Source organism: Polyodon spathula, chromosome 1 (genome assembly GCF_017654505.1).
Source record: "Polyodon spathula isolate WHYD16114869_AA chromosome 1, ASM1765450v1, whole genome shotgun sequence".
NCBI lineage: Eukaryota > Metazoa > Chordata > Actinopteri > Acipenseriformes > Polyodontidae > Polyodon > Polyodon spathula.
Window position 1 is genome coordinate 92,246,571 of NC_054534.1, and position 23,288 is coordinate 92,269,858.

General features: G+C 36.4%; 1 pseudogene; it reads left to right on the forward strand.

Moving 5' to 3' along the window:
* The first annotated feature begins 266 nt into the window (after window positions 1-266).
* On the forward strand, window positions 267-22,376 carry LOC121327366 (annotated as a pseudogene).
* Window positions 22,377-23,288: the final 912 nt, after the last annotated feature.

The following is a 23,288-nucleotide window of genomic DNA, read 5'->3' on the forward strand; positions in this document are numbered from 1 at the left end:
TGGGATTATCTTGTATATTTTCTGTTGATATTTTAATCAATAAATTCATTTGAAAAAAGTTTCTTGCTTCTGTTTTGAAATTTTTTTGTTTTAACTTTGTTGGGTGTCTTTGTCTTGTGCAACTTACACCATAGAGTTAAAAGCTTCCCCACAACCGATTTCCCACAAAGCAGTTGGTTTAGTAAATCAGAGGCAAACCTCAGGACAGTTTGGTTTTACGCCAGACTATGCTTGGCTTCAGAGGCTTTGACCAACCTTAATGGGACATGCTGTAAGCTGCCATGAGTTTTCTAATTTAATCAAATCACTTAAAACTTTTGACATGCGAGTTGTATAACAGACATATTAAATGCTTTCTAGAGACAAGTAGCAAAATGTCTTTTTTTTTTTTCACTGTCAAAATGTAGTCCTGGGTAACTATAGAATGTTAATCTTCAGAATCCAGCAGTGTAATCATTATTCTGGATTTGCAGTACGAGTTTTTTCTCCCAATACAAACCTAAGAAGAATTAAATATTTCAAAGATTGGAAATGCTACGAAGCTATAATATAGAAGATCATTCACATGTTACTTGTTAAGCTATGTCTGTATACAATGCTGCTTTTCTAATGTTTCCTCCCCTCTAGCTTGCAGTATTTGGTGTGTAAACGAAAGCTGGAGAGTAAGAAGGAAGCCCTGCTGATTCTGTCCAAGGAGTTGGACACCTGCCAGCAGGAACGAGACCAGTACAAACTGATGGCCAGCCAGCTGAGGGAGTGGCACCAGTCTCTGAAGAAGAAGCACAGAGAGATCATTGTATGGCTTCCTGCCTACTTCAAAATGATATACTGTAGTACTCTAGTTCATTTTCTCCAGTGTGTGGGGATAAAGTGGAGGCACCTGCCCATATCATACTTCCGAATTTTACAAATATCTAGAAACATGGTGATTTTGTGTTAATGTTTTTTAGGCCATTATTAAGCATAAGGTATTGAGAGTTATCAGATTCTGGGAGAATGTGTGTGTGTGTGTGTGTGTGTGTGTGTGTGTGTGTGTGTGTGTGTGTGTGTGTGTGTGTGTGTGTGTGTGTGTGAGTGTGAGTGTGTGTGTGTGTGTGTGTGTGTGTGTGTGTGTGTGTGTGTGTGTGTGTGTGTGTGTGTGTGTGTGTGTGTGTGTGTGTGTGTGTGCGTGTGCGTGTGTGTGTGCGTGTGCGTGTGTGAGTGTGTGTGTGTGTGTACGTTAGAGGGGAATCTAAAACTCTCCTCGCAGAACTGAAAATGTTCTCCTAAATATGATTATAATATGTCTTGGTGTTCAGATGGTCCAACCATAGGCCTCTTTCTATCGTGTAACATTGTACAGTATGCCACACTTCTGTTTTTACATGTACGAATTGGGGGATATTACTAACATATATATTAGTTTACATGTTGGTCTCCATTTTGTCTGGAGCTTGCTCTGGCTCAGTTACAGCTTGTTATGTTTTAGGTGTACTCAAGAACTGTCAGTGAGCACATGCTCTCAGCTGCAACACAGGCACAAGCACATACACACACTCCTGCCTCGGCTGGCTTGAACTACGTACCCCACTATAGGAAACACCTAACCCACGAAGATCTTCTGGCACACCTGTGGCTTTCTTTTATATTGATTCCCTTCGCGCCTGGATGATTGTATCTTCCCTTTAATCCTGATAGGTCTCTATATTTTTGGTTGTGGTATTGAAGTTAAAAAACATCTACATTGAGCTTCTATTTAATATCACCTGTTTTATATTGTATTATGTGTGTGCTTTATGAATCGCTGTTGTTGTTTCTGTTAAGATTATAGTTTGCCATGATTATCTACTATTCCAGCTTCTGAAAACATTCCTCAAGTCTGATTTTCTGAAGTTAGGTGGGGGAAGCATATTAGTGATGCACAGGTTTCAGTGAACAGAACATGACTAATATCTTTAGCACATCACCTCCCCACAATCTGCTATTACAAATATTACATTTAACATTAGGAAACTGTAGATAACCTATCCGTTTAAATAACAGTAATATACAATTAAAAATGATTAATGATATAAAACGTTTTTTTTTTTTTGTAGGATGGTGACCCTTCTTTACCACCTGAAAAACGAAATCAGGTATGTGTATTATTAGGCAGATAAGAACTATTAGACGTGCGTTACAATCACTTGTCCAGTTGTGGTAAAACTTAGTGTAGCATTGCTTATTGGTGGTATCAGCTTGTGGGGCTATATAGAGCTGTGTCTCTATCAGTACATCCGATCATCTGTATGTAACACTTCCATTTTTACATCTTGAACACAAGAACTCATTCTAAATGTCAGGGATTGTATATACTCCATTATTCTAACACCTCATTTGCTTACCTACAGACGTCTAGGTCATAAATACTAGTAATCTACTTTTCATTCAACTGTTCTTTGCCATTTCTTATTCTATATTATTCTTTTGTACTGTTGATGATCATTAACTATTTTGTCACACTTCTAAGTGTGTCCTTGACATCCTTGTTAGCACTGGCAGTATCACTTCCTGTGCCTCAGGTCAGTTGTACTCCAGTGCTGTAGCTGCAATCACACCATGTGGCATACAACACAGGAAGTGATTAGGAACCAGATACAGTATCAGCATTTTTTTTTTTTTTTTATGATGTTGTGCTTCAGAATTTTGAAATACTACATTTAAAAACAAAGACCCAAACAATTTCATTAGAATGAAAAGAAAGACAAATCACAAGTTTGCTAAAATTAATAAGTAACACCATAGATTTCAAAGCCTCAGTTATCTTTTAACTCCACAGACAAATTATAGCTAAAGAACAAACTTTTTTCATCTTTATATCTGGTACACCCTAATGCTTTAATTCTAAGGCTTCCATAGCTCACTTAATTACATCAGTAAATCAGAACTGCCAAAAGGACTCCAACACCAATACAAAGAAATATGTCCTAATAAATGTGCTCATACACTCCACAGACATGGAATAAGTCTAATTAGATCAGTTTGAGACTGCTTTGGTAAAAAATTGGAAGTATAGCATTTGAGGGTTTTTCAAATATTTGAAAGCAAAGGCTAGGGAACAACAAAGCCAAATAAAGCAAATGTAATTATTTTAGGATTTATATCATGGCTTTTTTTTGTTATCCATCATTATTTCTTCAAAACAAATTGCAGTTATATCTGTAAGTATTTTTAACCTGACTGTTATTGTATCTAAATTCATTTAATGGTAAGCCAATGAGCTCTTACACTGCTTATACAGCCAGAATATGGTTTCAGGTGAATCTTGCCCAGCTGTTGAAAGACTCCCATGAACGCAGTAAACAACTGGTAGAAGAAATAACGGATCTGAAGCAGAGGTTGGGAGAAGCACTGGGGGATAACAGGGTGGGCTATTGTTTATCTCGCTGAAAGCAACCGGGAGGTAGCAGCTTGACTGCATAAAAAAGTACTGAATGCAGACTGTTTGCTCTGCAGAATTATGGGGGAAAGCATCTTCTATTTCTTAATTGCCCTTTTTCATATTTGATTGAGTGAAGATCGTAGATGCTACTGATGTTTTACGACAAGCAAAAATTATGACTCCATCAATCATTCTGGAGAACAGATGCATCCCTGCACATTTTCCACCTGAATTATCTAAACTATGTATTCACAGTATTGTTTTTTGCCTTCTAAAGAATGTGTCCAAGTTTTAAACCAATAAAAAAAAGATAATTGGGCAAAACAGATTTAGTGAAATGAGTACTTATAGACTGGGGAAATGCAGCTACTGCCTATTCCAAGCTGTAATTAAATCCTGGAATCTAACTTAGAGCAAACAAATGAAACTATTTATTATATTGCCTGTTAAGTGTGTATGCTGAATATCTTCTTTCTGTACTGCATTTTTTATGCAAAGTGATTCCGTAAAAATCCTTGACAATGAATTGCGTTCCACAATGAGGAAATTGATAAAAAATACTTCAAGTTTGTCTAAGATTTAACAAAGTATATTTTGAGTACTTGCAGTCTATTGTATATATTTTGCCCCACAGCTTCTCAGAATGACCATCGCCAAACAAAGACTGGGTGACGACGAGGTTGGAGCGAGTCACTTCCCTGCACATGAACGTTAAGATCTTGTGCAGCAGCTGGAGAAATCAAGGGAACAAGTAAGAAACCTCTGTTCTTCTCTGGCTTTTCAAAGAAAGTGGATGTCTTCTATGAACTTGTTTATAGTATATGTTCAGTTCCAAAGAAACAAAGAAAAACACTGTTTTCACAACATGTATGCAGTGCTGTTCATTCACACTGAGACCCGCAAGATAACCTAAAACATGCATGTTTAAAGTGTTTGTAGGCTAGTAGATGTATATCATTAATGGCTTGGCGGATAACGTTATATATATATATATATATATATATATATATATATATATATATATATATATATATATATATAAATATATAAGGCCGCTGGAAATGTAATTTTTCAGGTATTCTAATTTACTTCCACAGATTTACAGAGTTGTCAATACATGGAAAGAGCATAATTACTGGCACAGTTAGAAGGGTGCTATTGACATTAGATAAGAGTCTCATATCCTTTATTTCTAGTCTGCAAGTAACCATTTAAACTCGCTCATTTACAGCTACCTATTTACTGTTCTCTAAGATGTCATTAGCTGATAGACTGGTTTACACTTCTCACAATTTTAAAGTTTCCATCTGGATATAACATAAACGTTTTTCTTTTTTTTTTTTTTAATTAATAATCTTTAAATCTTTACAATGAGCAATTGGAGTATGACCTCCAGGCATCAGTGGAAGAAGTTCAGGATGTGAAAGCTGAATGCTCGTTTTACAAGGACAAAGCCAACAGACTAAACCTAGAACTCAGTCACGTCCTCGGAGGGCATGAGAACCGAATTATTGATGTGGACGCTCTGTGCATGGAGAACAGGTTTGTCTTACTTATTACACTGAAGAATTACATTGGGCTGATGCTGCCAGACCTTCTCCTTCATCAGTGCAATTTACTGCAGGTTAAATATATAAAAAGACTATACAGGCTATCCTCGACTTGCGATGCTTCGACTTACGACGCACGGCACTTACGACTCTTTTGCATTATTACCCTGCTTACGACATCGATACTGCATTTACGACACGGCGAGACCTGAGCCACGCATCATGTGCGCAGCTTGGTGTCCGAACTGCTGTACCTGTCGTGGTCGCCCTGACTTAGTCTAGAGATTTTTTCTTTTTTTTTTTTATGCATGTAACTTTTTTTTTACAATTGTTTTTAAAATTTATTTGCCGTTAACAATGTCTGATAAGAGCAATTGACTCAAAACGAAACCTGAGCTGTGAACTCTGTTACATGATGAGGGGCTTAAATTCAGGTCATCGTATTTCCTGCTAGGAGTTCCACATACACACACTGTCTACGTCATTGGAAAGCCCCGAGTCTGTACTTTTAAACAAGCCAGGTAGATATCTGAGTAAAATGGGCTTTGACTTACGACGCTTCAATTTACATCAAACGTTTAGGAACCAATTGTGTCTTAAGTGCGAGTACTGCCTGTAGTTGAATTAGTATGGATGTTGTATTTTTTTTTTTTAATTCTGTTTCATTTCGTGTAAGAACATAAGAACATAAGAAAGTTTACAAACGGGAGGAGGCCATTCAGCCCATCTTGCTCGTTTGGTTGTTAGTAGCTTATTGATCCCAGAATCTCATCAAGCAGCTTCTTGAAGGATCCCAGTGTGTCAGCTCCAACAACATTACTGGGGAGTTGATTCTAGACCCTCACGATTCTCTGTGTAAAAAAGTGCCTCCTATTTTCTGTTCTGAACGCCCCTTTGTCTCTTCTCCATTTGTGACCCCTGGTCCTTGTTTCTTTTTTTCTGGTCCCTTGGTTCGACATTGTCAATACCTTTTAGAATTTGGATTGCTTGAAATAGGTCACCGCCTAATCTTCTTTGTTCAAGACTGAATAGATTAAATTATTTTAGCCTGTCTGCATATGGCATGCCTTTTAAACCCGGAATAATTCTGGTCACTCTTCTTTGCACTCTTTCTAGAGCAGCAATATCCTTTTTGTAGCGAGGTGACCAGAACTGAACACAATATTCAAGATAAGGTCTTACTAATGCACTGTACAGTTTTAACATTACTTCCCTTGATTTAAATTCAACACTTTTCACAATGTATCCGAGCATCTTGTTAGCCTTTTTTATAGCTTCCCCACATTGTCTAGATGAAGACATTTCTGAGTCAACAAAAACTCCTAGGTCTTTTTCATAGAGTCCTTTAATTTTTCTAGATCATTTTGAATGACCTTTGCTGCTGCAACAGTGTTTTTTTTTTTTGTGTAGTCTGCGAATTTAACAAGTTTGCTTACTATACCACAATCTAAATCATTAATGTAGATTAGGAATAGCAGAGGACCTAATACTGATCCCTGTGGTACACCACCGGTTACCACACTCCATTCTGAGGTTTCTCCTCTAATCAGTACTTTCAGTTTTCTACATGTTAACCACTCCTTAATCCATGTACATGTGTTTGAGAATTAATCTTTTGTGCAGGACTTTGTCAAAAGCTTTCTGGAAATCTAAATAAACCATGTCATATGCTTTGCAGTTACTTCTCCTTACTGCTTCTAAACTGCTCTGCACTTTTCCGTGCCTGTACTTCTCCCATGCTGTCGCTTCCATGCTGTCGCTTCCACTCGATGTCGCTGGGAAAACTGCCTCGTTATTAGCTGTGTTGTTCTGCTGTGCTGTCGGCTCCTCCCCTCGCCCGTGTCTCAAAACGGCGCTGAATTTGAATCAGCTGCTCCGAGTTTCAGCTTGTTTGTTATCAGAAAAACACACGCAGCTGTTTGACTTTGAGTTGCAGTGTTTTCCCAATGTCCTGTGTTTTCTGATTAAAGCAATAAAAGATTTAATTTCTCCTTACTGCTTTCTGATTAAAGCAATTAAAGTGTAATTTCTCCTTACTGCTTCTAAACTGCTCTACACTTTTCCACGCCTGTACTTCCACGCTGTCACTTGCATGATACAGTAGCAGTGTCTTGTTTTAATTTGATCTAGTCCTAAACTGGTTGGTAATGACAGAATGTGTTTAAAGGGTAATTCTTACTTATACAATAAAGTAAAAAATAAAAAATATTCTGGGGGACTCCAGGGTGGAATCAATCCAGCATTCTTTAACGATACAGTTCAAACACACAGTCAGAACTTTTCTATGTCTACAGACAGGTGTGTACAAATCAGTTTTCTTTCTCTTTGAGATATTTACATTAAAGATTAAAGCAAGTGCAAGAAGAGGTTAACCTGCTCAAAATGAATGTTGTCAAGTACAAGGCAGCAGCAAGTTGTTACTTTCTATTTGATATAATAACAAAAATATTTTGGTGACATTGGAACATCATTTGCAAACATAACGCTAATAATGTAAAGATTTTTCAGAGAAAACATTAAACTATTCTATTTGAATAAACAGCAGTACTACTTACTACTACTACTACTACTACTAATAATAATAATAATAATAAATAATAATAATAATAATAATAATAACAATATGTCTAGGACATAGCATTATTGTGTTGATAGCTATTCTTCACACTGTCAGATTTTGACTGTGCTTTTATCTTTTAGAATGCCCTTGAGCGAAGAAAGAATTCCAAAACAAGCAGCAGATCTAGTAGCAGTGCCCTCACTGGGGTTCTGTCTGCCAAACAAGGTAGGCTGCTATTGCTTCGTCATCAAATGTAAACAATTTAAGGGTTCATTGACCTCCGGCACTACCAACTTGTACTCTGGTCTTGTGAAATTAGAGGACAACATTTTCAGACCTCCAGAACATACTGAAGCGAATGATGTTGATAGCAAGACTTAATAAAAAGTAAAACTAATACTCACTTTCCCTACCCCTATAAACTTATATAGGATAATATATATATATATATATATATATATATATATATATATATATATATATATATATATATATATATGTGTGTGTGTGTGTGTGTGTGTGTAAAAAAATACATAAATAAATCCACTCATCCTATATAAATATATTACTAATACTTAAAAAAATGTAGATAAAGTACAATGTAGATAAAGTTTTTGTACATTATATTCTGTTTTGACTCGATATCCTGTGCAGTTCAGGAATTGTTATCGGAAGGCACTGGTTGCAGCTTGCCCGTCACTCCCCAGTCCATATCAGACCTGAAGTCCCTGGCTACTGCTCTCCTCGAGACAATTCATGAGAAAAATATGGTTTTACAATACCACCGTCAAACTAACAAGTATGAAGTGATTCTGATTTCAACCTTGCATAACATTTTAACAAATTAGTTCTTGTTGCCAGTTTTCATGGGGGGGGGGTTTGCAGAAGACTTTTTTTTTTTTTTTGAGTCAGCATTTCGATTCTTAATTTGAGCTAACACATATTCATGGTCATTGATGTGAGTGCTTCAGGGTGATTAAAGACAACAGTAATTGTAGGCTCGGAGATTGTAATGTATATCCTACCAGCATTCTAGTGTGTGACCTTGAAACAGCAACGCTAAGTGAAATTTGGTGTCATTCTAGTATGTCCCATAGGATTAGAATTTGTTAATAAAAGCCTCATACAATTCCTATTTAATTACTTCAGCTTTAAACCTCTCTAGTGAGGTTTAACCCTTTGCAGTCCATTTATTCAGCACTTGTCAGGCGTGTCAGATCAAATTTATTTTCACACACGCTGTTTAAAATGAGTTAAAATGAGTTAAACAGGTTTAAAAGGCACTGCATAGAAGGACATTAACACTGTATCTCCAGCCAAGCCCCACCCCTTGTTCGCTATATTTTTCACATACCTCTTTATAGATGTGCATACTGATAAATCCTCTCCTGATCACTCATTTTATCACCAAACTCCTCAATAATGTGATCCAAGTCATTATTTTATTACTATAACATCTCAAAAAGCTCTGCAGATGTCTGATGTTCTTTGAGCGCTGGATGCGGAAGCAGCTATCTCCTTTGTTTGTGTCCGTGTTATCTCTGATGTGCATGGGGTTATCTGTATTGCTGAGATACGTCCCCCTTTTTTTTGGCTTCAGTTGGTTCCTATCGGTCTCACTCGACCATTGAAAGGTTTTCTCTGCTTTTTCCTGAGAAAAAACAACTAGAAACCTGTGCTTTATGTCTTTTTGATGAAGTCGGACAGGTTTCCGACATCTGACTGGAAAGGGAAATTTGTAATGTTGGACCTGGTCCGGCACAGGACCGCAAAGGGTTAAAGGTTTTATGTAAGACATAGGTAGATATAAAGTACACAACAATATTAAGCAATTTTATACAATGGCGTACAACAGAATTATAGTTATTTAGTGAATGATATTTTAATAATCTAGAACACATCAATAAACTTAATTGTATTCATAAAAAAAAAACTACTGTAACTAAATAGTGGGCTGGAGGAAGCAGTGCTATTATTTCCAATCTGGCAGACAGATGATTTATAGTAGCGATAACACTTAAACAAGCTGTGACTTTTTGTTTGATTTAAAAGGATTTTGGGTAATCGTGTTGCAGAACTTGAGAAGAAGCTGAAAACATTAGAAGTGTCTGGTTTGTGGAGTCTCCCAGGTCAGTGATGTCACGTATTGGTATTTATTCTCTGAGTACATCGCACCATAACAGATTTTACCAGTGTTAAATCTAATTCTTGTCATTGAAAACCAGTTACCTGCATTGTATCCATAGAGATGAGTTTTTCAGTTCTGACATGAAACCAATAATTGTAACAGAATATACATTTAACAGAAGAATCTTTTACAATGCCTAAATGTATCATCTCTACAGGATGAATTCTCTGTCTAGCTGTCTCATGCTTATATGCAGGTTTTTTGTTATAAAATACATTCATCATAACTGTGGCTATGGCGTTCACTCTTAAAAAAACAGCTTTGTAAGTCTCAATTGGAAAGAGACATTGTAGAGTTAAACTATAAGGGCTCTTTAAATGGATAACACACATGAGAAGGTATTTGGGAGAACCTGTCTTTGTTTTTTTTTCTGACTGATATTGGTTCACTGTTATGTTGTGAGTTTAGAGAAAGAGTTCACTGTGCTTTCAATATAATCTGTATTGATTATATTAATGGAAATATTTTACTGTACAGTATGTTTACGTTAGGAGCTGGTTTGTTTGTGGTGGAGAGTTTCACTGACACCCCACAGGATATTGCTCTTTATTGTGTATTACCCTGTTTAACCCATTCTATGTTAACAAACGTCTTCCCAGCTGCAGATGCCCAATTGCACTTTTAACCCTTTGCTGCCCAGTGTCCAATATATGAGAAAATAGACATTAAATAGTTATAAGGACATATCCACGGCAGTAAAGAATGAAAACATTTTCACAGTCATTGTATTCATACCATGTTATCATGGTCAAGTGCTTCACAACTCAACATAGACTTTACCCATAGTGCCCTTACTGTGCACAACATGCATATTTAAGTGGGGAAAAAATAAGATATTGCTAAGTCACGCTAAGTCACATACACAAATACAGTGTATTCAAGGGCTACATAAAGTATTACTTTTAATGGTTATCTATTAAGTATAGGCTGCTTTTTTTCACCAGACGTGGTTCTAGTTATGCATGGTGCTTTTTCAAATGATCCAATTGCCAACACTTACACATAGATATTACTAACTAATCCCTTTTCGAGTGTTTGAGGTTTTTTACGCTGAAGTTGTATTGGGGTCCATTTTTTAAACCCAATTCATGACTTCATGTTTTTATATGAGTGCCTTTAATCTGTCTACTGTGTTCATTGCCATGTTGTTTTTCATCAGCTGTGTATCACAAATAGTAAGACATATATGTAATTTCTCTCACTTGAATATCCCTGTGTCATGTAAATAAACTCCCACCACCCAGCCCCAAACAGTTGATCAGAATTTGATTACTAACAAAACTAATACAATAGTAGCTAACTAAATTTCTTTCTTTTCCTACTGTTGTCCGAAGGCCTGACATACAAGGTGTCGTTGGGATTAAGGAGTATGTTTGTTTTTTGTTTAATAAGTAATATTCCTTGTCTCATTGTGGAAGGCTTGAGCATGGATTATCATGCAGAAATAAATCCATAAAACAGATTGACATTGAATGTGTTTTCTTGCATTATGACTGTTCATGTGTTTTCCATTGTCTTATTGTCATTGCTGAATGGGTGTTAGAGGTGATCAAATTTAAATAAGTTCCTGTTTTGTAAAAAAAATAAATAAATAAATAAATGGAATACTCCATTCACAAAGTTGAGTTATTTAAAGAACAAATAGTTTTTTAGTTTTGTTTGTTTTGTTTGTTTTATTGTTTTTTTTTTTTTTTTTTTTTTTTTCTGAATAAAATACTCCTATCACTTAATTAATTTAAATAATTTGTTAAAGCTTGGTGAATAGGGCTGGGTACTACTAATAGCATTTTTTTTTAAAAAATACAACCACAGTTATTTTTATGTTTATATTTACATGTTGTGGGTCACTTATCAACCAGAGCATTGGAGGGAAATGGCATGTTTGACATGCATGTGCTTCTTCCTTTGTTGGCCGGCTCTGCTTATTACCTGCTGTAGAGAAACCAGCATTTTATCAACAGTGCACAATAAGATTTTTAAAAGGAAAAGCAGTGCAGTAAAAAGAAAAGGAAAAAAAATGACACAACAGGAAGTACTCATAACAAAAACTTAATCAACTTTACTTCAGTGTCATAAACTCACTCAGATGCACTATATTTTGCACCACTGGGCATTAACCCATGAAGATGGCTATCTGCAATCCAGTGGCTGTGTCAATTTAGATTTTCAAGCCCCACCAGCCCATTAGATATGGCAGATCTGTGGTACTTAAAGCTACATATTCCTACATAGTCTCTGGATTTCAAGGTATTAGACAGGCTGATAATTGCATTGGCATACTGCTCAAAAGCAACAAAAAAGCAGATACTAAACTCTCGAGTGCTGAATACAGCAAAATGTAACTTTTAAACCAGCATCAGTCAGATCACACTCAGCTTCGTTATTCATGATTGCAGATAAAGAAATAACCTCCTTGAAACAGTAGAGGGGGCTGTTTTCACTGTGCTTGTGGGACAGGGCCCCAGCATCACTGCAGCATGTAACCAGCCTGTCATGTTAGATTGCAGGCAGGGTTTCCTCCAGTATTGTTTCATAACGGTTGTACCTGCTAAATACATTATTGTTCACTAAATCTGCAGTTCAGAGGTAGAAAAATGTATATGAAAGTGAATTGAGGTAAAGATTACTGAGAACATCAGATACGGTTAATGTGGTGCCTGCTTACATTAAAATAAAATAAAAATGTTACAATACTTAAACTGTTTTTTTCTGTTATAATAATATATCATATTTATAATGATTTAGAACTGTGGCATATAACCATGTATTAAGCACAGTTTAATTTTACAGTGAATATAAACTACAATGATAAAACTTCAAAACATTCAATTAAAATGTAAGACACTTCAGCTGCAGCTAGCAAATAAACATTTAGGCTCTATCAATGTGCTTGACAAATTAGACCTTACAGTGAAGTAACAGCTAAATTATTTGTATATTGTAAAAAGTAAACAATACTCTGGTCTCTTTCATGAGTAGGCTCGAACAGCATCAAATTAGATAAAAGCATGTCTTAGTTGGCTAACCTCCCAATGGAAGCAGGCAAATCAATTACTACCCCAAACATCTAGGATTATATATATGGTTTACGCCAGCTGCAACTGGTACATACTCTTCAAGACACCTGTAGTATTACTATTTTACCTTACTGGTTCTGTGAAATCCCATTTGTATTCTCAAATTCGCCCCAATGTGGATAATACCGAATACTAATCAAAGTATACAGATTTTAATGTTTGATCAATGATTCATTAGAGCACATAACATTATATATTTTTATGACTTCTTCCAAAGCTAGAACAAATTTTAGCAAGCTCTTCTGTGAGTTGAATTCATAACTGTACATTTCAGATATATACTGTTAAAATAATAAATACATTCATATGGCAATTTACATTAAATATTAATTTATCCTTTGAGCTGCTGGTTGTCAGAACTCTTTTTCCAAGAGAGCCTTAAAAATAAATAGCTTTACATTTATGTGTGCATGTGTGTGTGCGCGTGCATGTGCGTGTGTGTGTGCATGTTTCAATCTCTCACTGACTGGTTTGTAATAATTCTGAGTTCCAGTTTCACGGTAGCCTCCACCTGCTATATTATTCCATAAAGTCTGTGAGACCTTTCCACTCTCATAAAGCCTCCTAAAAAGCTACAACATCACAAGACTTTCTGGTATATAATGAACTTTAAGACAGTGGATTGTTATTATTTAACAGCAGTACTGAATTTAACCAGAATCCAAAATATGAACATACTCAAAACTACCATTCTCTTGAAATACTAGTCAATATTTGCTTTCCATGATTATAAATCGCTCCAAATGTATTCCAAATACATATTACTTTTGACTTTTTTTTTAATTACATTTTCTTTTAACAAAAATGTGCAAAGAAAAAAAATGCATACACTACGTATTTCTTTGCCCAGCTGTAGCTCACCTGTACATGACATATGGTGTATTCCTTGATGCATACATGCAGGACTAATGAAGAAGGATGACAAAGAAAGTGCCTCTACTTGTGTACACTATTCTTCCTGTTCTTCATCTGAAGCATACCCTTTTGTGTATGTGCTTAAACAGTGTGTGTGTGTGTGTGTGTCTGAATATATATATATATATATATATATATATATATATATATATATATATATATATATATATATATATACACACCCACACTGTTTAAAGGAATAAGTGTTTATAACTTTTCTAAAACTAGGTGGAAGGGATACCATAACACCGGCTGAGCCAGCTCTCGGTATGAGTCAGATGCCCAGATCCCCTCTGCTTCAGTTAATGGAACCGCAGCCACAGCTAAAGGCACAGCCTTCTCAATGTAAGTGTGTAATTGTGTGTAACATGTTTCAGTATTCATTAATAATGCACTCCATTAGTGGCAAATTGTTGTAATTAGTAGTGCATGCTACGGGAGATTTATATTTTTAAATTATTTTTAATAAAGCAATATCAGTATTGATGACTAAGCACCCATTTCTCAGATATGCCATGCCATGCCATTTTTAAATGTTAGCAAATTCTGCCTGCTGACATTAAAAATGGTGTCTGTGTTGATAGTAGCCTATAAATATGGACATTTTACATGCTAAATTGAAACAATTCTTTCAGTGCTACAAATGTCTGTGCTGAGTGGAGCGTTTAATCTTTTGACTGAATTTTCAATATGGGTCAGTAGTTTGAAAAATTAGAAGAGGTATTTTGGTTTAAGACCTGTTACTAAGGCATGTTGCTTTAACAGGAGAAAATGCCAGGTCTTACAGAAAATGTGTACTAAAGTTCACACTCTTCATAGAACTAGCAGTACATGCCACTGGAACTTGGCAGTGTTCTCTCGCGTACACCAAGCTTTGAACTGAATAAACGTGACTGAACTGTGAGCCAGTGCTTTTTCACAGTTGGGGTTGTAGCACAATGCAAAAACAACACTTTTGCTGTAAAAATAATAAATACAAAAATACGAAATTTTTTTTTTTTAAAAACAGCACATACATTTATATTTCTTTGTCTAGCTAAATACTTGGTTTCATTAAATAGGACTGCACAGTGGATTTTATAAACTAGGGCAGCAACAACTACTGGGTTTTGCAAAATTTATTTGTGCAAAAAAAAAAAATAAATAAATAAAATCTAATGAACTTTCCACAATTTAAGCAAATTAGTTAAATTAGCAGTGTCTTTTCTACACCAGTTTAGGTATGCCATCTATCCAAGCCAGCTGTATAATTAATCATCCCAGTGCCGGAAGGAGGCAGTGGCAGCTCATACAGTATGCCTGTAACACGTTAGAGTTTTGCATGTATGTAGGAACCCCTTTTCCAATTCTGATGAAACTTGCTGAGGACATTATTTAGGGTAGATTGATTTGAATCTTAGTGTAAATAGAACAACCAACAAAACCCAATTAGTATACACAAAATAAAGTGTTTTATGTGGCTTGACATTTATTGCAGTGAAACTGCACACATACAGGTTGTTTTCATTCATAAGGTGGGGCAAATATTAATTTAAATCAACCTTACACAGAAAATGGTTGAAGATCATAACGCATTTAAATCTTGAAGGGCCAACATTAACAACACAGGATCTGCTAACCAGACAACAGAATAAGTGCTATCAGAAAATAATAATATCATTACACAATGTATGTATTCAGTGGTCAGGTTTTCATGCAGCTTAGAAAGTCATCCCTCTCTCTCCCAGTCATTATTTATGTGACTGTGGCAAAGTGGTTGGTAAGGGGAACAGATGTTGCGGTGATGCGGTGCAGGAGTGATGAACAGACAACAGTGATTCAGTGAATAAGTGTGGTTTATTGCTCTTTTCCAGGTCTGGCGACCGTCAAAAATAATAAATCCCCGGCAATACACAACAATGTGTAAAGCACGGGGATAATGAAAACAAGGGCACAGTCCCGAACAAAAACCAACGGTACGGTCACCAGTCCTGGGTGATCGAAAACGTGCAGGTGCTCAGTGCAGTGGTGCTCCGGATAGTGCTCTCCTTTCGACAGCTCCGGAGATGTACGTTAACTGTCTATTGGTGCGACAAAGACAGACAATTACAGACAGACAGAAAATAACACACAGCACGTACAACACTCTTCACAAATACTCTCTGAGAGCTCCTCTCTCAGTCCTTCTCTCCTAACGTTAACCCAAACGAAGAAAAAAAAATAGCAAATATGTTAAATGATTACTTTTCACAAGTTTTTACAAAGGAAGATACTGACAACATGTCCCACATGTCATCCAGTTCCTATCCAGTTTTAAATAACTTTAGCATAACTGAGGCAGAAGTGTTAAAGGGACTAGGAGCTCTTAAAATAAACAAATCCCCTGGGCCGGATGAGATCCTCCCAGTAGTACTCAAAGAAATGAAAGAAGTAATTTACAAACCGCTAACCAAGATCATGCAGCAGTCTCTTGACACAGGGGTGGTACCGACAGACTGGAAAATTGCAAACGTAATACCGATCCACAAAAAGGGAAACAAAACTGAAATGGGTAACTACAGACCAGTAAGCCTGACTTCTATTATATGCAAACTTATGGAAACTATAATAAGATCCAAAATGGAAAATTACCTATATGGTAACAGGGTACTGGGAGACAGTCAACATGGTTTTAGGAAAGGGAGATCGTGCCTAACTAACTTGCTTGATTTTTTTGAGGATGCAACATCGATAATGGATAATTGCAAAGCATATGACATGGTTTATTTAGATTTCCAGAAAGCTTTTGACAAAGTACCGCACAAAAGATTAATTCTCAAACTGAACGCAGTTGGGATTCAAGGAAACACATGTACATGGATTAGGGAGTGGTTAACATGTAGAAAACAGAAAGTACTGATTAGAGGAAAAACCTCAGAATGGAGTGTGGTAACCAGCGGTGTACCACAGGGATCAGTATTAGGTCCTCTGCTATTCCTAATCTACATTAATGATTTAGATTCTGGTATAGTAAGCAAACTTGTTAAATTTGCAGACGACACAAAAATAGGAGGAGTGGCAAACACTGTTGCAGCAGCAAAGGTCATTCAAAATGATCTAGACAAGATTCAGAACTGGGCAGACACATGGCAAATGACATTTAATAGAGAAAAGTGTAAGGTACTGCACGCAGGAAATAAAAATGTACATTATAAATATCATATGGGAGATATTGAAATTGGAGAAGGAATCTATGAAAAAGACCTAGGAGTTTTTGTTGACTCAGAAATGTCTTCATCTAGGCAATGTGGGGAAGCTATAAAAAAGGCTAACAAGATGCTCGGATACATTGTGAAAAGTGTTGAATTTAAATCAAGGGAAGTAATGTTAAAACTGTACAATGCACTTGTAAGACCTCATCTTGAATATTGTGTGCAGTTCTGGTCACCTCGCTATAAAAAAGATATTGCTGCTCTAGAAAGAGTGCAAAGAAGAGCGACCAGAATTATTCCGGGCTTAAAAGGCATGTCATATGCAGACAGGCTAAAAGAATTGAATCTGTTCAGTCTTGAACAAAGAAGACTACGTGGCGACCTAATCCAAGCATTCAAAATTCTAAAAGGTATTGACAGTGTCGACCCAAGGGACTTTTTCAGCCTGAAAAAAGAAACAAGGACCAGGGGTCACAAATGGAGTTTAGAAAAAGGGGCATTCAGAACAGAAAATAGGAGACACTTTTTTACACAGAGAATTGTGAGGGTCTGGAATCAACTCCCCAGTAATGTTGTTGAAGCTGACACCCTGGGATCCTTCAAGAAGCTGCTTGATGAGATTTTGGGATCAATAAGCTACTAACAACCAAACGAGCAAGATGGGCCGAATGGCCTCCTCTCGTTTGTAAACTTTCTTATGTTCTTATGAAGAAGAAGATCAGTGTTACCCTGGCCCCTATATGTAATCCCGCATGATATCGAGATAAACGGTTGCAGCTGCCTTATTACTTGCAGCTGCCTCTCGTTTACCTTTCAAATCAATACGGTTTTACAACAGAGTCGCGCTTCTCTCCAGGCTGACCCCCTTCCCTGACCCGGAAACGAACTGTCAGGCCAGCCCTTCCAGATACTTCTCCTCCCGTTCTTTAGCGCCCTCACAGGTCGGGAGGAAGATTCATCACCAGAACTCATCTTTCCGTCACAGTGACGTACCAAACAAATATCATGCACTATAGGAAGTGTGCATCTTAAACATTGCAAGACTTTAAGAGGTGGGTAAATCTTCTTTTCGCACTACAAAGTTTTTTTGTTTTTGCTTGGAAACATGTCTGGAAGTCATTCATTGTGTTTCCGAGACTTCAGCACAAATCCCTTTTGTGACACCACTATGTAACACAATTTTTGTTCCTGGGTAGTAAGTGTTATTTCCTAATTGCTTATGCCTCAAAAGTATAGAAAATGGCTATTATTCCCCACAAACTTTGCTTTTGTGACCAGGACAGTGATATTTCAAAATATCACTATTTCCAATGGGAAAACGGGCAAATGTAGAAGTGAGCAGTTTTTCGAGATTTACGATTATACTGTAAATGTCGAGGATATGGCATTGCAACAACTTTCAGGCTGCCAAGCCGAAAACCGTCGCAGATAACAAGTGTTCCAGTCAATCGCAGCAAAGTACTTCAAGTACTACCAGTTAAAGCCACCTTGATTTAAACAGCCTGATGCCTACTTTTTAAACGTTGTTTGCCTTTTTGACCCAAGTTTATTTAAAGCAATACCTGGATGGCAGAAAGAATATGACTACGAACGTGCTGCGGACTTGAACTATGTCAAAGAACTGCAAATGCCAGTAAAAGTGACTGAGTTTTGGGCTTTCCATGTCCCTGTAAGTTGGCAAAGCATTGCCTTACAATTCCGATGAATTCAGTGGATGCCGAACGTGCCATATCAATATATGGGCAAGTGTTCACATACCAGAGACAGAGGATGTCAGCTGCAACTGCTGGAGGATGCTGCATGCTGACATTTAACAAATAAGACAGCCCATTTTATGAAGGCAAGCATAAATGTGTATTCCTGAACCTTGGATTTACACATAAGGGACTTGGAACCTCCATTAATATATATATTCTATATATATATTATATATAATATATTATATATATATATAATATATATATATAGATCATGTCATAGTTGTGTGTGTATATAATATTTTTTAGATATATATAATCATACAGTGCCGTGAAATATCCACGAATTTTGCTATTTATGCTGTGATAGACCCGTACACATTTCTCTGTGATTTAAGTAGACCCCTAATTATATTATATTATAATTACATTCTAAGCCTTGCACTGTCACTGCAGGTATTTCTTGCTATTTCTTCTTCTTCTTCTTCTTCTTCTTCTTCTTCTTCTTCTTCTTCTTCTTCTTCTTCTTATTTAGTCATATAGCAGACACTTTTATCCAAAGGGACAGAGACTAGGGGTGAACTGTGCAACTGCCTGTAATATTGTTAAATAATAAAATAATAATAATAAAAATAATGTCTGAAATTAAAAATATGTTATCCTGAAAGTGATTGGCTACTCTTGTAATTACACTGCATAACTGTAAAATGACCAGCCCCTATATAGGTAGCACTGTAAAATGACTAAGGCTCTGAAGCTGCTGGTTGATGCATATCTCAGAGGTTCCGAGTCTATCCATATTTCACTAGACTTTACCCAATGCCAAGTCTGTATATCACCGTGAATTGGACAGGAATGGCAGATGTAAGGTGACTTTTAATTGGATCATTTATTACACTTACTATTTTCTTTAAATTCTCATTTCATTTTCAGTGATCTGATTGGCCAAATTAGTATGTGTAATAATTAGAATTACAACACGTAATAAAGTCAAATTAGAACATGTACTAAATATTTCAAAGTTTGCGTAAGATTCATACCGGACGGTTATATATATATATATATATCATATATATATATATATATATATATATATATATATATATATATATATATATATATATATATATATATATATATATATATATATTATTACATTGTCACGTCTCTTTCACAAAGAGAAAAGGTTTGTGAACCCCTTAGGATTTTTACATATTTCACATATTTCAAAGCTAAAATGTTATTAGATCTTAATCTAAGTCTTTATAATAGATAAAGGTAACCCGATTAAACAAATGACACAAAAACATGATACTTTTTCAGCATGTATTTTTCCACAAATGATTCAACATTCAATATGCAGGTGTTAAAAAGTATGTGAACCTTTAAATTCAGTAACTGGTGGCACCCCCTTGAGCAGCAATGACTTCAACTAAGCGTTTTCTTTAACTGTTGGTCAGTCTTTCACATCGGTTTTGAGGAACTTTGGCCCATTCCTCCTTACAGAGCTTCTTCAACTCTGTGACATTTGCATGGACAGCTTGCTCCAGGTCCTGCCACAAAATTTCAATGGGGTTTAGGTCCAGACTTTGACTAGGCCATTCTAAAACGTTAAATTATTTTTCTTCTGCAGCCATTATTTTGTAGATCTGCTTGTATGTTTAGGATCATTGTCTTGCTGCATGACTCACTTTTGGTTCAGCTTCAGCTCACAGATGGATGGCCTGACATTCTCCTCTAGAATCTTCTGATACAATGCAGAATTCATGGTTGTGTCAATGATGGCAAGCTGTCCAGGTCCTGAGGCAGCAAAGCAGCCCCAAACCGTCACACTTCCACCACCATGCTTGACGATTGGAATGAGGTTCTTTTGTTCGAATTCAGTGTTTGGTTTTCACCAAAAATAATGTTTCTCATTGAGGCCAAAAAGTTCTACCTTTGCCTTGTCTGTCCAGAGAATATTGTTCCAGAAGTCTTGTGGATCATCAAAGTGCCCTTTTGTGAACGTCAGTTTAGCAGCAATGCTCTTTTTAGAGAGCAGTGGTTTCCCCCTGGCTATCCTTCCATGAACACCATTCTTGTTCAGTCTTTTTCTCATAATTGAGTCATGAACACTATTAGCCAAAGCCAGAGTGGCCTATAGATCCTTGGATGTTACTCTTGAGTTTCTTTGTGACTTATTTGATGATTTTCCGGTTTCTTCTTGGAGAGATTTTGGTAATACGACCGCTCCTGGTTGGAGTGACTATGGTCTTGAACTTTTTCCATTTGTAGACTATCTGCCTGACAGTGAATTGGTAGAACCCCAAATCCTTAGAAATGGTTTTGTAACCCTTTCTAGATTGGTGAGCATCAATAACTGCTTTTTTTAGGTCCTCAAAGATTTATTTTGATCGTGCCATGACGTGTTTCTACAAACTTGTATGGTGAAGACCAAACTCACAAAGTTTCTGATCTTTATATATGGTGGTACCTCCCAAACTCACCCCTGAAGATTTACCTAATTATTTAAACACCTGTTTCTAATTACCCCCTTAACTGAACTGATAAAACCAGGGGTTCACTTATTTTTTCACATACTCTAAATCTTAATTACTCATTGTTTGTCTAAATCATACATCATTTTGTTTCAAAAGACATGGAATTGGTTAATATAAACCCTATTGGATATTTTAGAAAAGACTGTTTTTTATTCAAGAAGGTAATCATGGTAAAACTAAGGAATTTCCATAATTATCATTGGGGTTCACAAACTTTTTCTCGGCACTGTATATACATGTACAAGTTTTCCTGCAAAACCACAGCTTTAGTCTACTAACAGAGCTAAAGTACCAGCACTTTAGGTTAATGATATGAAAATGATCCAGTAAAAATGTTTAGTATAGTGCATTCTAGATATTGGTAGTAAATCAGGCAACCCTATTTGCAGCGTTTCTTCCTTGAATGACTGTAAAATGACTAGCCCCTGCTAGGGCTGCTATGATTATATCGAAAATCGATTTTTCCATTGATTCCATTCCTCATTATATATGTCGATATAAATACTGGATAATCGATTCAATAGTGAGATTTGTGTAACTCACAGTTAATAACATTATTTAAGTTTATGAACGAAAATGCACCGAACATGCATTACAAATGTAGCAGGCAAAATATTATCAACAAACAAACTACAGATCATGAGTTAATATGCAGACATTTTCCAGTACAATATACCATACAATTGTGATGTTATTTCATGCACTCCAAAAAGAGGAGGGAAATCAAACAGCATGGTTTAACAAAAAAAAAAAAAAATACCCCCCCTTTAATAGAAGAGAGATAAACTGTAATGGACAATAGATTAACACATTTAAAAGGGTATGAAGCCACACTAGAAAATGGGCACCATTTTTATTATTATTATTAAGCTCATGTGTTGACCATTAATCTCCTGTTTCTCTAACAGATGACAGGATAGAAAACAGTTTACCATCTGCAAGAGAACAGAGCACAGCTGAAGAGGATCAGGACCACTCGCCTATGGTGGAGGAAATAGATAGACGTGGGACTGAGATTGTGAAAATGACAGAGGAGCTGGGAGCTGCAGAGTTAGAGTGCAGTGACACGGAGAACCCTACAACAGTGCAGTGTCTAGTGGCAACTGGGGCACATCTGGACAAGGTACTGGAGCATGAGTCTGCTCTGGACAGTCCAGCTGACATATTAGGTTCTGAGGGTGACCATGTTACTGCAGGTGATATAATAGAAGACAAAGAGGCTGTCACGGCAAACGTTGATGTCTCTAGTAGAGAGTGTTACGTAGATTCTTCTCATTGATCTGATGGCTGATAATGAATATAAATAAGGTATTCCAAGAAGATATGTAAAACAGAGTTCTGCTTAAGACTCAGGGTGATTTGTTTCATGATTTTATTGGAATGGTTTGTTTAGTAGGGGATGTGTGCATTTTGATGTACTGTTTCATTCTGAGAAGGATGAAAACAGATTGGAACAGATTGCTGATGGAATACCAAGGACTATTGATAGTTAAATGGTTTAAAAAATTTGAGCATTTTTAACTATAATTTCCGATTTACAAAAATTGACATTCAGAAGATGGTTTGGGGGCTTTTATTCAGAGAATGTTTTTCTTAATTATTTTGAATATATTACATATAAAAGCATGTTGAGGGCAAAAAAACGCATTTGATTCTTGTTGATCTGCATATAATGCGGCTGCTGGATTTAAATTAATGAAAGGAAGCTTTTTTGTTAATCTAGGTGGTGAATTCCCACATTTTGCTTCCTGTTCAAAAGCTATACATCCCCAAACCAGTTAGTTTCACTTGTAGTAATTCACTGCATTAACATAGGTCACAAATAACATTGAGTGAAATATGCCGAAGAATCTTACACTTGCATGTTAAAAAGAAGTACCCCAGGTCATTTTTTAACTGCAGCTAACAAAACCAATTTGAACCCATGCATTTTTCATATCCAGAGGCACACCACATATTCACTTCAACCATTGTGTATAACATCCATGGATTTAGATATTGTGTATAACATCCATGGATTTAGATGTTTCACTGCTGGATAAATAAACTGACTGATGGATGTCTGATGTGTTATTCAGATCCACAGCGGTTGCCAGGGTGCTGCAAGGGGTGTAATTAGGACAAGCTCTCCAGGAAACTGCCCTTCTACTGATTTTAATAAAAAAAACAGAGGGCTGGCAGCATGCTACCA